This window comes from Cnephaeus nilssonii (genome assembly GCF_951640355.1).
Source record: "Cnephaeus nilssonii genome assembly, chromosome: 22".
NCBI classification, from domain to species: Eukaryota; Metazoa; Chordata; class Mammalia; order Chiroptera; family Vespertilionidae; genus Cnephaeus; species Cnephaeus nilssonii.
This window is the reverse complement of record NC_137093.1, coordinates 7,675,605-7,688,364: the sequence shown is the minus strand read 5'-3', so window position 1 is coordinate 7,688,364 and position 12,760 is coordinate 7,675,605.

The following is a 12,760-nucleotide window of genomic DNA, read 5'->3' as shown; positions in this document are numbered from 1 at the left end:
GGGCGGGGGGTGTCCCTCAGCCCAGCTTGCACCCTCTCCAATCTGGGACCCCTTGAGGGATGTCCAACTGCCCATTTAGGCCCGATCCCACCAGACATCCCTCTCACAATCCAGGACTGCTGGCTCCCAACTGCTCGCCTGCCTGCCTTCCTGATTTCCCCTAACTGCTTCTGCCTGCCAGTCTGATCACCCCCTAACCACTCCCATGCCAGCCTGATTGATGTCTAACTGCTCCCCTGCCAGCCTGTTTGCCCCCAACTTCCCTCCTCTGCCGGCCTGGTCACCCCTAACTGCCCTCCTCTGCAGGGTTGATTGCCTCCAACTGCCCTCCCTTGCAGGCCTGGTCCCTCTCAACTGCCTTCCCTTGCAGGCCTGGTCCCTCCCAACTGCCCTCCCCTGCTGGCCATCTTGTGTCCACATGGGGGCAGGATCTTTGGCCACATAGGGGCAGCTATCTTGATCTTGTGTGTTGGAGTGATGGTCAATCTGCCTATTACTCTTTTATTAGATAGGATAGAGGCCTGGTGCATGGGTGGGGACCAGCTGGTTTGCCCTGAAGGGTGTCCTGGATCAGGGTGGGGTTCCCTTGGGGCATGGAGAGGCCTGGACGAGGGGCCTGTGGTGGTTTGCAGGCCAGCCACACCCCTGGCGACCCAAGCAGAGGCCCTGGTATCTGGAATTTATTTACCTTCTACAATTGAAACTTTGTATCCTTGAGTGGAGGCCTGGGCCCGCCAGAGTGTGTGGAAAGCTTGGCTTCCTCTGTTGCCGGGGAAACCCAAGCCTCCCTTCTGGTAGCCATCTTGGTTGGGGTTAATTTGCATACTCACCCTGATTGGCTGGTGGGCATGGCTTGGCTGATGGGCGTGGCTTATGTAGCAGAGTGATGGTTAATTTGCATATTACTCTTTTATTAGAGAGGATTACACTTTGATTGGTTGAACAGCCAACCGGATGACCAGACACTTAGCATTATTAGGCTTTTATTATATAGGATCATATAGTTTCTCACAGGAGTGAATCCCTCACAAGCAAAGATAATAGCACCAAGAGCTCTGACTTTTCCAGAAGCTCTGGGATTGTGAAAACATATTTCTTTACCAAAGTCTGGGATTTGTAAAAACATATTTCTTTGCGCCCACAGGCCAGTTTGGAGACAGCCACCCTGCGGCAAAGGGGCCGCTGCCTAATTATATCATTACACTGAGCTTTGCCTCTGGACTCCTACTAAAGAGGAAACACATCTGGAACCTCCATGGGGACTTTGAGACCAAGCTCTGAAGTAGGGAAAAAAGGGAAGGGCCTATTTTAATAAATAGATGTTTTTTTTTATCTGGTGTTAACCTTAATTTCACATCAGTGTCATCCTTAATTTTGTCTGCAGAGTTTGCCATCAGCCTGTCCCAAGGCCAGTGATGCCTCAGCAAATAGGTTCTGTTATTTCTGTACCTATGCAGGTCTATTTGGATGGGGGTTCTCCTAACACCCACAGAAGCCAATACAATTAACTTTCATTAAAGGGGATCCCATCGCCTTGGAGAAGATGGTGCTAGAGCCTCTCCTCTGGATTGTCTCTCTCTCTCTCTCTCTCTCTCTCTCTCTCTCACACACACACACACACACACACACACAGTCCAAACAGCGCTAAAGTAATTAAAGTAGCTGGGATTGATTGGGGTCCTGCATGACCTTTTGGTAACTTACCTACGCTTGCCATTTAGAGGAAGAATAATTTATGATGCGAGTCAAAGTGCAGAAAACCGAGGCAGACAGAGAGAATTCCAATTAGCCTTAGAGGGGTGAACTGTCAGGAAGAGCCAGGAGCCCCTTGTGAAAACAGGCGACAAAAGCAGTAAAGGCCCAGGTTCGCCCAGACACAGGCGCCTGCGGTTGCCAGGGTGCGTCTGCTCTTCTGACTTGTAGAATCCAAGAATTTCAGGGCTGGGATGTCTTAAAGGTCTAACTGAGCCCATTCATTTGACAAATGGGGAAACTGAGGCTCAGAGGAGGGGATGACTCGCTCTGGATTCAATCACAGGTCCCCTGTCCCCTGGACGTGATGGTTTTACCAGTCAGGGCACATGCCCGGGTTGCAGGCTGGATCCCCAGTAGGGAGCGTGCAGGAGGCAGTGGATCCATGATTCTCTCATCATTCATCTTTCTATCTCTCCCGTCCTCTCTCTGAAATCAATAAAAACATATTTTAAAAAATTATGGAAATGTCAAGTATGTCAGTGTCATAATGAAAGCTAAAGAAGCATGCCAGTTAAATGCAAAACAGGAAGTCCTCGCTGAACATCACTGTTAGGTACTGTGGCTTTTTGCACTCGGATGTCGAGTGTGACTCCACACGGTTAGCATTGGTAGCAGGAATCAAGAAAAAAGCAAGCGAGTGCAAAGGGTTAAGTGAAGTGACGTATAATGAAGCCAGTTTTCCCACAGGTAAGTTGATATAAACAAGAGTTAAGTTCCTACAGCATCTTATCAATATTTTGATGAAATGATATTATTCAAGGACCTGTTGTACCTGATCCTTGACTAGGTCCTGGTAGAAATAAGAAGGACATTGCTGGGCCCACTGGCAAAGCTGGGCGATGGATGGTCGGTGAAAGCATTGTTCAACATTTAATTCTCAAAGTTGGTACCTGCGATGTGGTTACACGAGGTTATCTGTATTCTTTGGAAATAGACACTGAAATATTTAGGGGTAAAAGGCGCATATGACATGAGCAACTTACTCTCAAATGTTTCAGAAAATTACACACACACACACACACACATATATATATATACACACATACACACACACACACACACATATATATATACACACACACACACACACACACACATATATATATATATACACACACACACACACACACACACACATATATATATATATATATATATATATATACACACACACACACACACTAGTGGCCTGGTGCATGAAATTCATGCACATTAAAAGGGAATTAATTAGAGGAAATATTTTAATATTGCTATTTGCCCTTTCTCTATAATAGAAGTGTCAGAGATGAAAGAAAATTAGTAAAATGTATATGAAAATATCCCTCCTATCAGAGTCTGGGGCGCACCTCGGGACCTAGAGTCAGGTCCCCGCCCACCACCCGCACGCACTTCGAAAACGCAGGAGATCCAGACCTGGCCGACCCCACCCCCATTGGGTGAGACCCAGACTGACTGGCCCCACCCCCCGTCTAGTCCCTCTGTGCAAGGGACGAAACCTCAGGTTCCCCAGTCTGGCGCTGGGGCAGGGGGTGCGGCCTGAGGTCTCCGGCCCAGCACTGGGGTGGACGGGGAATGCCTGAGGTCCCCCATCAAGCCCCGCCGGGCAGGGGGCACGGCTTGAGGTCCCTCGCCCTGGCCAGGCGCCATGCAGCCTCAGGTCCCTGCTGTTCGGTTGTGATGTTATGGCATCCTGGCTAATTTGCATATTCCTCTATTATATAGATACACACACACACACACACACACACACACACACACATATGAAAAGGCAAAAAAGCAAATGGAGTGAAATGTTAACAATATCTGAATATCTGACCCTGGATAAAGGACATACAGGTGTTCTTTGTGCCATTGTTATCGTTTGAAATTATTTCCAAATGAGAAGATTTTTGCAAATTGTGGGGTGAATCTGGAGCCACCTCGTGCTATGGTTCTGGGTTTTCACATAATCGTTACATCTGAAAAGCAGCCTGGTGCACTACGGGCCTGCAGAGGAGGCCATCCCATGATCCGCTCCCTCTTCATGGCAAACAGGACTGATCGTGATGGCATCCTTTCTGTCACTCCAGACACAGCCCCAGAACCCTTCTCAACACGGCTGCTGCCACTCAAACCACGTCGGCTCCCTGGATGAAACAGCCATGGACCTGGCCCCTCTCAGACATGGTTCTGCTCCAGCTGGGGGCTCATCAAGATTCAAAGCCTTGTCGGGCCCACATGGCTCAGTGGTTGAGCGTCAACCTATGAACCAGGAGGTCACGGTTCAATTCCAGGTCAGGGCACATGCCTGGGCTGTGTGCTCGATCCCCAGTAGGGCGCGTGCAGGAGGCAGCCGATCAATGATTCTCTCTCATCACTAATGCTTTTCTCTCATCATTGATGTTTCTATCTCTCTCTCTCCCTCTTCCTTCTGCTCTGAAATCACCAGGGGGGTGAGGGCATGAGCGGGGGAAGGGAGGGCAATGGGGGGATAAGGACACATATGTAATACCTTAATCAATAAAGAAAGAAGACAAAAAGAATATATATATATATATATATATATATACATTTATTTATTTATTTTTTTAAAAAAGATTCAAAGCTTTTCTAATGAAGGCACATCAGCCCCTGGAACACCGAGGTAGATAGTATTCAGACAGCAGCTCTAAGACCGCAATACTCGATCTCTTTCGAAACACAGACTTGCTTTTACTTTGGTGGAGGGAGCTTCTATAAGGTAGGAAGATTCTAGCAGTCAGATATCTCTGTGTTTGAATACCGTCTCTGTCACCTTCCAACCTGACAAGTTGCTTTAACCTTCCCGTGCCTCAGTTTCCTCATCTACAGAAAGAAGCTAACGACCCTCAGCTAAGGTCATCCCCATGAGCAGCTTGTACCCTTTCCATCTCAATTATATGATTATGGAGATCGTGATTACCAACGACGTCATCATCATCATCTTTTCCCTTTGTCTTCTCTCCAATTACCCCCGCTAATGGAGCCCTGGTTCTCTTTAGAGGGTGGGAAGCCGCCTCTGCTCCAAACATTTCCAGCTTCGGTTTTTCAACAACCCACGGAGTTCTCCTGCCTTGAACCTGAACCACGCCGGAGCTTCGAGAGAGCAGTTACATGTCCATTTTCTTCGATTATCAGTGAAAGGTTAAGTGCCCCGGCCCTCAGCCCCGGATGCCCATCTCGGGTTTCCATTATGAGCTGGAGGACCTGGGTCCGTGAGCTCAGCCTCTGGCCCCGGCCCTCCGGCTAATAGAGCCTCAGCCACTCTCCGGAGCATAAAGCTTTCTCCCCGGGCACAGCCGACCAATTTAAATGGCACTCACAGCTCATGCCCGCATGTCATGGGCTCGGAGAGCTCCAAGGAGCCCGAGCAATAGAATCTATTAGGCCTCCTTTGTCCCATCTTGTCGTGAACTTCTAAGAAAAAGGCACTAAGAAGATCAGTACCCAGAAAAAGCTTCGTAATTGTGGCTTCTACACAGCGAATGAGGACAATTACCAAGGCAACCGGCCAGTCGTTCTGGTTAAGGGCAGAGGGAGTGGGAGTCAAGAAGCGGCTGTTGCGAACCTCTATTGTGCTGTAATCAGAGAGTAACCAACATTTTAAAAGGTCCTTGTGTAAAAACAGGAGGGACGGCGGGGGAGGGCAGAGGAGGGGAGGGGAATTAATTTCCTCTCATTTCCTGCCTGCCCCATTGATTGTGGTCTAAAGGCAAAATGATGCTCTGTCCCCTTGCACCTGGGGCCACAGGAGCGGCCGCCCGGCCGGGATGCTGTCTGATTGCATGTGTGCGTTATTTATTTATTTTCCCCTCTGGCCCCGGCATCTGCAGCGCCCACCTCGTGACAGGTGCAGCGAAGGCATCGCTAAGAATCTTTACGGGCAGTAGGGGGCCGCTTTCAGGATCGTCCAGCCCCGGGAGAGTCAGGCTAATAACACGTTCTTCTTCTTTTTTTTTTTTTAAAAAAGATGCTTTTATTGATTTTTTAGGGAGAGAGGAGGAAGGAAGAGGGTGAGAGATAGAAACATCGATGACAGAGAAACATGGATCAGCTGCCTCCTGCATGCCCCATACTGGGGATCGAACCTGCAACCCGGACATGTGCCCTGACAGGGAATTGAACCGTGACTTCCTGGTTCATAGGTCGATGCTCTACCACTGAGCCACACTGGCCGGGCAACACATTCTTCTTTAACCAGCTTTCATCACCTCAGGAGCTGGTTTGGGCAGATCATTTTGTGAGGAAGCCATTTGTCCCATCAGAGAGTCTCCGCTGAATGCAGGTTAGAAATCCAGGTAACGCTGAAATAGAGTGATAACCTGGACATCGGGAGTACGCAAACTCCAGACACTTTTTCTACCCCGGGGACTGTGGTTGGGGCTGAAGTGGGGGCTGATGTCTCCCTCCTGGGCGTCGCGGGGATCCCGGAAGGGTTGATGAGAATTTGCCTTTGGCACAGACTCCTGGTGCGTGAGACGACACGCAACCAACCGAGCCACACCCGCTGGGCATTTTTTGTCTTTTTTGTTGCTAGCGATCCTAACAGGGTTGTAAATTTTAAAAAGTGTATCATGCCCTAGCCGGTTTGGCTCAGTGGATGGAGCGTTGGCCTGTGGACTAAAGGGTCCCAGGTTCGATTCCAGCCAGGGGCACATGCCTGAGTTGCGGGCTTGATCCCCCCCACTGGGGGATGTGCAGGAGGCAGCCAATCAATGATTCTTTCTCATCATTGATGTTTCTGTCTCTCTAGCTCTCTCCCTTCCTCTCTGAAATCAATAAAAATATATTTAAAGAAGAAAAAAAAAAGTGTATCGTCCTTGCCCAGCCAGCATGGCTCAGGGGTTGGGCGTCAACCTATGAACCAGGAGGTCACAGTTCGATTCCTGGTCAGGGCACATGGCCAGGTTGGGGGCCCGATCTCCAGTGTGGGATGTGCAGGAGGCAGCCGATCAATGATTCTCTCTCATCATTGATGTCTCTATCTCTCTCTCTCCCTCTGAAAATCAATTTAAAAATATTTTTTAAAAATAAATAAATAAGTGTATCATCCTTAAAACAAAAATAGATGAACTACATAAGAGACATATAAATTCCAACATAATATCATATACCAAGAATGACCTAATTATTCAAGTTTCCTTGAATAACAAGTAGAACCACCCGGAAAAGAAGTAAACACGGAACAGATGGGGTTTCAGCAGAATGCACAATCCCTAAAACAGCCATTTCCTGTGAGCCGCTGCTTCTCCGTGGCTCTGTTCCTCCTTCACCCTCGTGCCCTGTACTCATTCTCCACAATCAACTTGAGTGATCTTCTCAAAACATACTTTAGATCACATCACCCCTGCTTAAAGCTGCCCAGTGATTTCCCATCAATCACATTTAGAAAAGAATTCAAACTCCGTCAAGACCCTACATGGGCAGGACCCAGGATGGACACATTTCTATAAAGGGCCACATAAAAAGTACTTTCAGACTGACGAGCCACGCAGGGTATGTTGCCACTACTCAACTCTGCTGTGTGTCACAGTAGCAGTCATAGACAATATGTAAACGATTGGGCATAGCACTGTTCCAATAAAACTTTATTTACACACGCAAGTGGTGGGCCAGATTGGCCCCACGAGCCATGGTTTGCCAGGCCCTAATCTAGATTCTTGCTACTTACTCAAAGTGAGGTCCAAGGACCAGCAGCATCAACATCCCCGGGGACCTGTGGGAAATACAGCCATCACCCTAGACCCGTGGTCGGCAAACCGCGGCTCGCGAGCCACATGCGGCTCTTTGGCCCCTTGAGTGTGGCTCTTGCAAAAAATACCACGGCCTGGGAGAGTCTATTTTGAAGAAGTGGCGTTAGAAGAAGTTTAAGTTTAAAAAATTTGGCTCTCAAAAGAAATTTCAATCGTTGTACTGTTGATATTTGGCTCTGTTGACTAATGAGTTTGCCGACTTACTGAATCAGAATCTGCATTTTAACCAAATCCCGTGACTCATACCCATAGATCCAGACTAATCTCTTCTCTCCCCTTCTTTCCTTCCATCCAGGCCCACTGTCCTTCGTGCCATTTTCCCTTTATTGAGATACACTTGATATATAATAATATGTTACTTTCAGGTGTGCAACGTAATGATTCGATATATGCATCCATTATGAAATAATCACCACAATAAGCCCAGTTAACATGCATCACCACACAGTTACAAATTTTCTTTCATGTGACGAGAACTTTTAAGAGCGACTCTCTTAGCAGCATGCAGATATGCGTATACGGTGTTACTAACTATAGGCACCAGGCTGTCCATGACATTCCCAGGACCTCCTTATTTTACAACTGGAAGTTTGTACCTTTTGGCCACCTTCTTGCTTTTCTGAAATGTTCCAGGCTCCCTCTCACCTCCAGGTCCTTGCACTGGCCTCTAATGTTTTCCCTCCGACTCTCCGGATGGCTCCATTTCCAGCAGAGCCTTTATCACCTTCTCAAATGATCCTGCTGGCTTTTTTTGTTGCCTTGTTTATAGCCTGACTCTCCCGCTACAACAGAAGCTCCGAGTCCGAGGAATTTGTCTGGAGCCTTCACTGGTTCATCCCTTGAGTCCTAGGACAGTGCCTGACACAGGCTGGCTCTCAATAAATATTTGTGGAATAAAAAATGAAACACAAGGCCCGACCGGCGTGGTTCAGTGGTTGAGCGGCAACCTATGAACCAGGAGGTCACAGTTCGATGCCGATCAGGGCACATGCCCAGGTTGTGGGCTCCATCCCCAGTGGGGGACATGAGGAGGCAGCCAATCAATGATTCTCTCTCATCATTGATGTTTCTCTCTCTCTCTTCCTCTCTGAAATAAAAAAATATATATAAAATAAAATAAAATAAATGAAAAACAGGATACAGATAACTCTTTTTTTTCCCCTCAAGGTAGGGAGGACAGGGACATATGAGGGAGAATGAGAAAGAGAGTTTAATTATAAGAGCTACCTGCAAGCCATCTCACCGAGCCACAGGTTGTGGGTTTTCCTAACAACATCACACACTCACGTCTTCATTCCCATGGAGGACTGGAAATCATGGCAGCTATATTCTGCCACTCTTCCCATGGAGATGCAGAGTCCACAGCCTTGTGATTTGCTTGGACTGATAGAAAATGGTAGGAGTGACATTTGGGGGTCCCAGAACTTAGCTTTTAAGATACTTTCAACTTCCATGTTCATCTTCTTGGAACCCAACACCGTGCCAGGAAGAAGCTGGCACACGGAGGAAGAGAGGGCACAAGGAGAACTGAGGCCCCCAAGAGCCAGAACCGCCTGCCAGTTGTGTGAAGGAAGCCGCCTTGCACATCCCAGCGGGCACGCTCTCAGAAGTGGCTCCAGCCCACACCCTGCAGAGAGGTCCCAGCCCAGCCCTGAACAAATCGCAGAATGGAGAGCCACTAAGCTATTTAAGCCAGGGTGTCTTATTTACAGCAAGAGATACCTGAAATAATGCCCTATGAATATTCATCCCAAGGAAGGGCTGTCCAATCAGTGTATTAGAATCTCCATTATGCAAATTGGTGACGCCCATCCCTGGGTGGGGTAGAGGGGGGTGCGGGTGGGAGGAGCCTTCTCCAGAGGGACTGGAAGGACCCAACCTTTTACCTTTCAGGGTGCTGATGTGCGTGAATAGCTGCCTCACATGCCAGTCAAAGCAGCTCACCTGAGTTGTTGGTTTAAAACTGTGGTAAAAACCATGCAGCACACACGTCAACATTTTAACCATTTTTAAATGTACATTTCAGTGACATTAGGTCCATTCACAATATTGTGCGACCACCACCACCACCACCGTCTAGTTCCAAAACATGTCCAGCAAACAGAGCCCTGGCCCGTGTGGCTCAGTTGGTTGAGCATCAACCCATGAACCAGGGGTCGCCGGTTTGATTCCAGGTCAGGGCACATGCCTGGGTTGCGGGCTCAATCACCAGTGGGGGGCTTTGTGGAGGTGACTGAAGTTTTTCTCTCACATTGCTGTTTCCCTCTCTCTCCTTTCCTCTCCCCTTCTCTCTCTCTGAAATCAATGAAATCATATTCACACACACACACACACACACACACACACACCAGAAACCCTATACCCATTAAACAGTCTCACCTCCTTCCTCACAGCCTCATGTAACCACTAATCTACTTTCCGATTCCAAGGATTTGCCTTTGAAGGACAATTCATATCAATGTGTGAATTATATGGCATGTAATCTTTTATGCCTGGTTTTTGCAGTTAGCATAATGTTTCCAATAGTATTCCATGTGGTAGCATGTATCAGTACTTTATTCTTTTTTTTAATATATATATTTTATTGATTTTTTTACAGAGAGGAAGGAAGAAGGATAGAGAGTTAGAAACATCGATGAGAGAGAAACATCAACCAGCTGCCTCCTGCACACCTCCTACTGGGGATGTGCCCACAACCAAGGTACATGCCCTTGACCGTAATCGAACCTGGGACCTTTCAGTCCACAGGCCAACGCTCTATCCACTGAGCCAAACCGGCTAGGGCACTTTATTCCTTTTTACGCTTAATAAATATTCCTTTGCCTGGACAGACCACATTTTGTCTGTCCATGCCCCTGCTGACGGACATTCGGGTTGTTCCCACCTTGTTGATGGAACCCAGTGGTGTTGAACAGGAGGGCCGGTGCCCCCCGCCCCGGGACATCGGACAATGTCTGGAGGCAGCGCTGGTTGCTGCAAATGAGGGGAGGTGTCAGTGTCCAGGGACCGTGGCCTGGGGTGCTGCTCAACATCTTACAGTGCAAGGGAGGCCCCCCACAAGAGGCCCCAAATGTCACTAGTGCCGAGGGCGGGAGGTCCTGCCTCCATGGGGGTGCAGAGATTACCCCAAACTTTCAGAGCCCCCCAATAAATTGGACCTGTACCTCCTTCCCATCTCAGGACTCACAGCCTGGTGGCCAGCTGAGACGTCATGTGTGAGTCTTTCTCAACACCCACCATCTCCAGGAGGGAAATCAAAACAAAACCCTCCAAATCAATTTGCAGGAAAAATAAAAGGATATTTCTGATGTTTTTCTAAGCTTTTCATCCTTTTTAAAAACGGGGGGGATAAGTGGCAACTGAGGAATAAAAGCGAGTGTTCAAAAGCATCAGCGACCAAAAAGTCCGCAGAAAATTGAAACGAGCCCGGCTCTCAGTGTGTGTAATTACGGGCCAATCAAGTCATGAAAGCTTTATTAGTTTAATGTGATTCCATCAAGTACCAAAAAGTGGGAAGGAGTGGGGGAAGGGGAGAAAATGGATATGAAAGGAGAGGGAGGGGAGCAGGGAAGGGACGTGAAGAGCAGAGGGGGTTAAGGGAGGGTCAGGGTGCATCTGTCATTAACTCACTGTCCGCGCCGCCCCGTGGGAGCCAGGCAGACCTGAGCGCCTTTCCCGAGACGTGTGCCTCTGTGCACCTTCAACACATCATTTCAGGTCCTCGGCGTGGCTCCAGTGCAGGCGGTGAGAATCCAGCAATGAACGACAACAGAGAAAGACAAACTCTCTCCCTTTGCCCCTGCAGCTTACATTCCAGGGGGAGAGAGAGACATGAAGTGAAACCGGCGAAGTGCACCAGGCATTGCCCATGGGAGGGGGCTAGGCGGTGTCAGGGTTGGGGACGCGCTGGCACTTTACAGCAGGTGGCCAAGGAGGGGCTGACAGGCGAGCAAAGACCTGGAGGAGGAGCCAAGGGTGACGGTAAAGGACGTGCAAATATCCTGGGGTGGGCCTTGCCGTGCAGCTGAAGCAGGGCAGGGGGTCCGGGGAGGCCAGCGGGACATGAGCGCAGACAGGTAAGGGGGCCAGAAGGCCTCTGGCTTTCCGAGTGAGGAGGGGGCACTGGGAGGGCTGCAGTCGGAGGAGGAACAGGGGTCCCTCTAGCTGCTGAGAGGAGAGGGAAGCAGGACAGGGACTTGGGGAGGCACCTGAGGCCCAACATGTGAGAGACACAGACCTCAGGGTGCCGAGGGCCTCACTCCTGTCAGCGGGCCCTGCCCTGGAGCGAAGGGTTACTGAGACCTTTATGGACAGAGTCCGAGGTGCACACCGACCACCCAGCCAAGAAGGCCTTGAATGGGGTGCTGCCGGCAAATGGCCCCCGGGTGTCGGCCCCCACGGTGGCCCGAGATGCCACCGCTGCCTCCTCCAGGGCCGCCCTCCCCCGGCCGCGCTTGTAAATCTAGGTTATTATTCAGGTGTGGGAGGGCGAGCAGGCCAGGAGCTGACTGCCGTTGAGAAGACAGCGTGTCATGGCCACAGATCCCAAGAGGAGGGCTTCGCCACACCTGGGGGGCCACACGGGGAAGCACCAGGCTCAGACAGGAGGCAGAGAGAAGGGGGCGGAACGTGGACAAGCCTTTAGTGTGATTCCCACAGGAAGGAGCGGGTGAGGCAGGTGAGCAGGCTTAGGATTGGCTGGTCTGAGTAACTTCAGGGGGCTCTAGGGGGTAGGAACTGTCTCCAGGCGCCTGGTATCTGGCTCTGGGGTGATGGGGGTGAATGGTGAGCCAGTGTGTGACGGCCAATAAAGGAGGTTGGTGGGGGTGTGGACTCTGGGTTGGATGGTTTGAATATAAAAGGCAAGCCTGCAGGGGGCCAGTCACTGTCCTAGGGATTGGCCAACCCCCGGGGAGGGGCAGTCCCTGCAGGGTCAGCAGGGCCCCAGATATCAAAACACCCGATTAAAAACACAGGCTTAACACAGGGCGGCCCACGTCCACCATGACGGGCCCATGCAGAGGTACAGAGGCCTGGGCCTCCCATGTTCGCTGCTGTATGGTGTTCCCCGGTACAGATATACCCCATGTTCTAGTCCACTATAATGAACATTTGGGTCGCCAGGCTGGTGGCAAAAGAACGTCTCCAAATGGCCGATAAACGCGCAGAAAAGATGCTCAACATTATTAGTGACCAGGGAAATGCCTGTTAAGACCCAAAGGGGAGGTTGCTGCTACCAGAAAGGCTAACCTCAA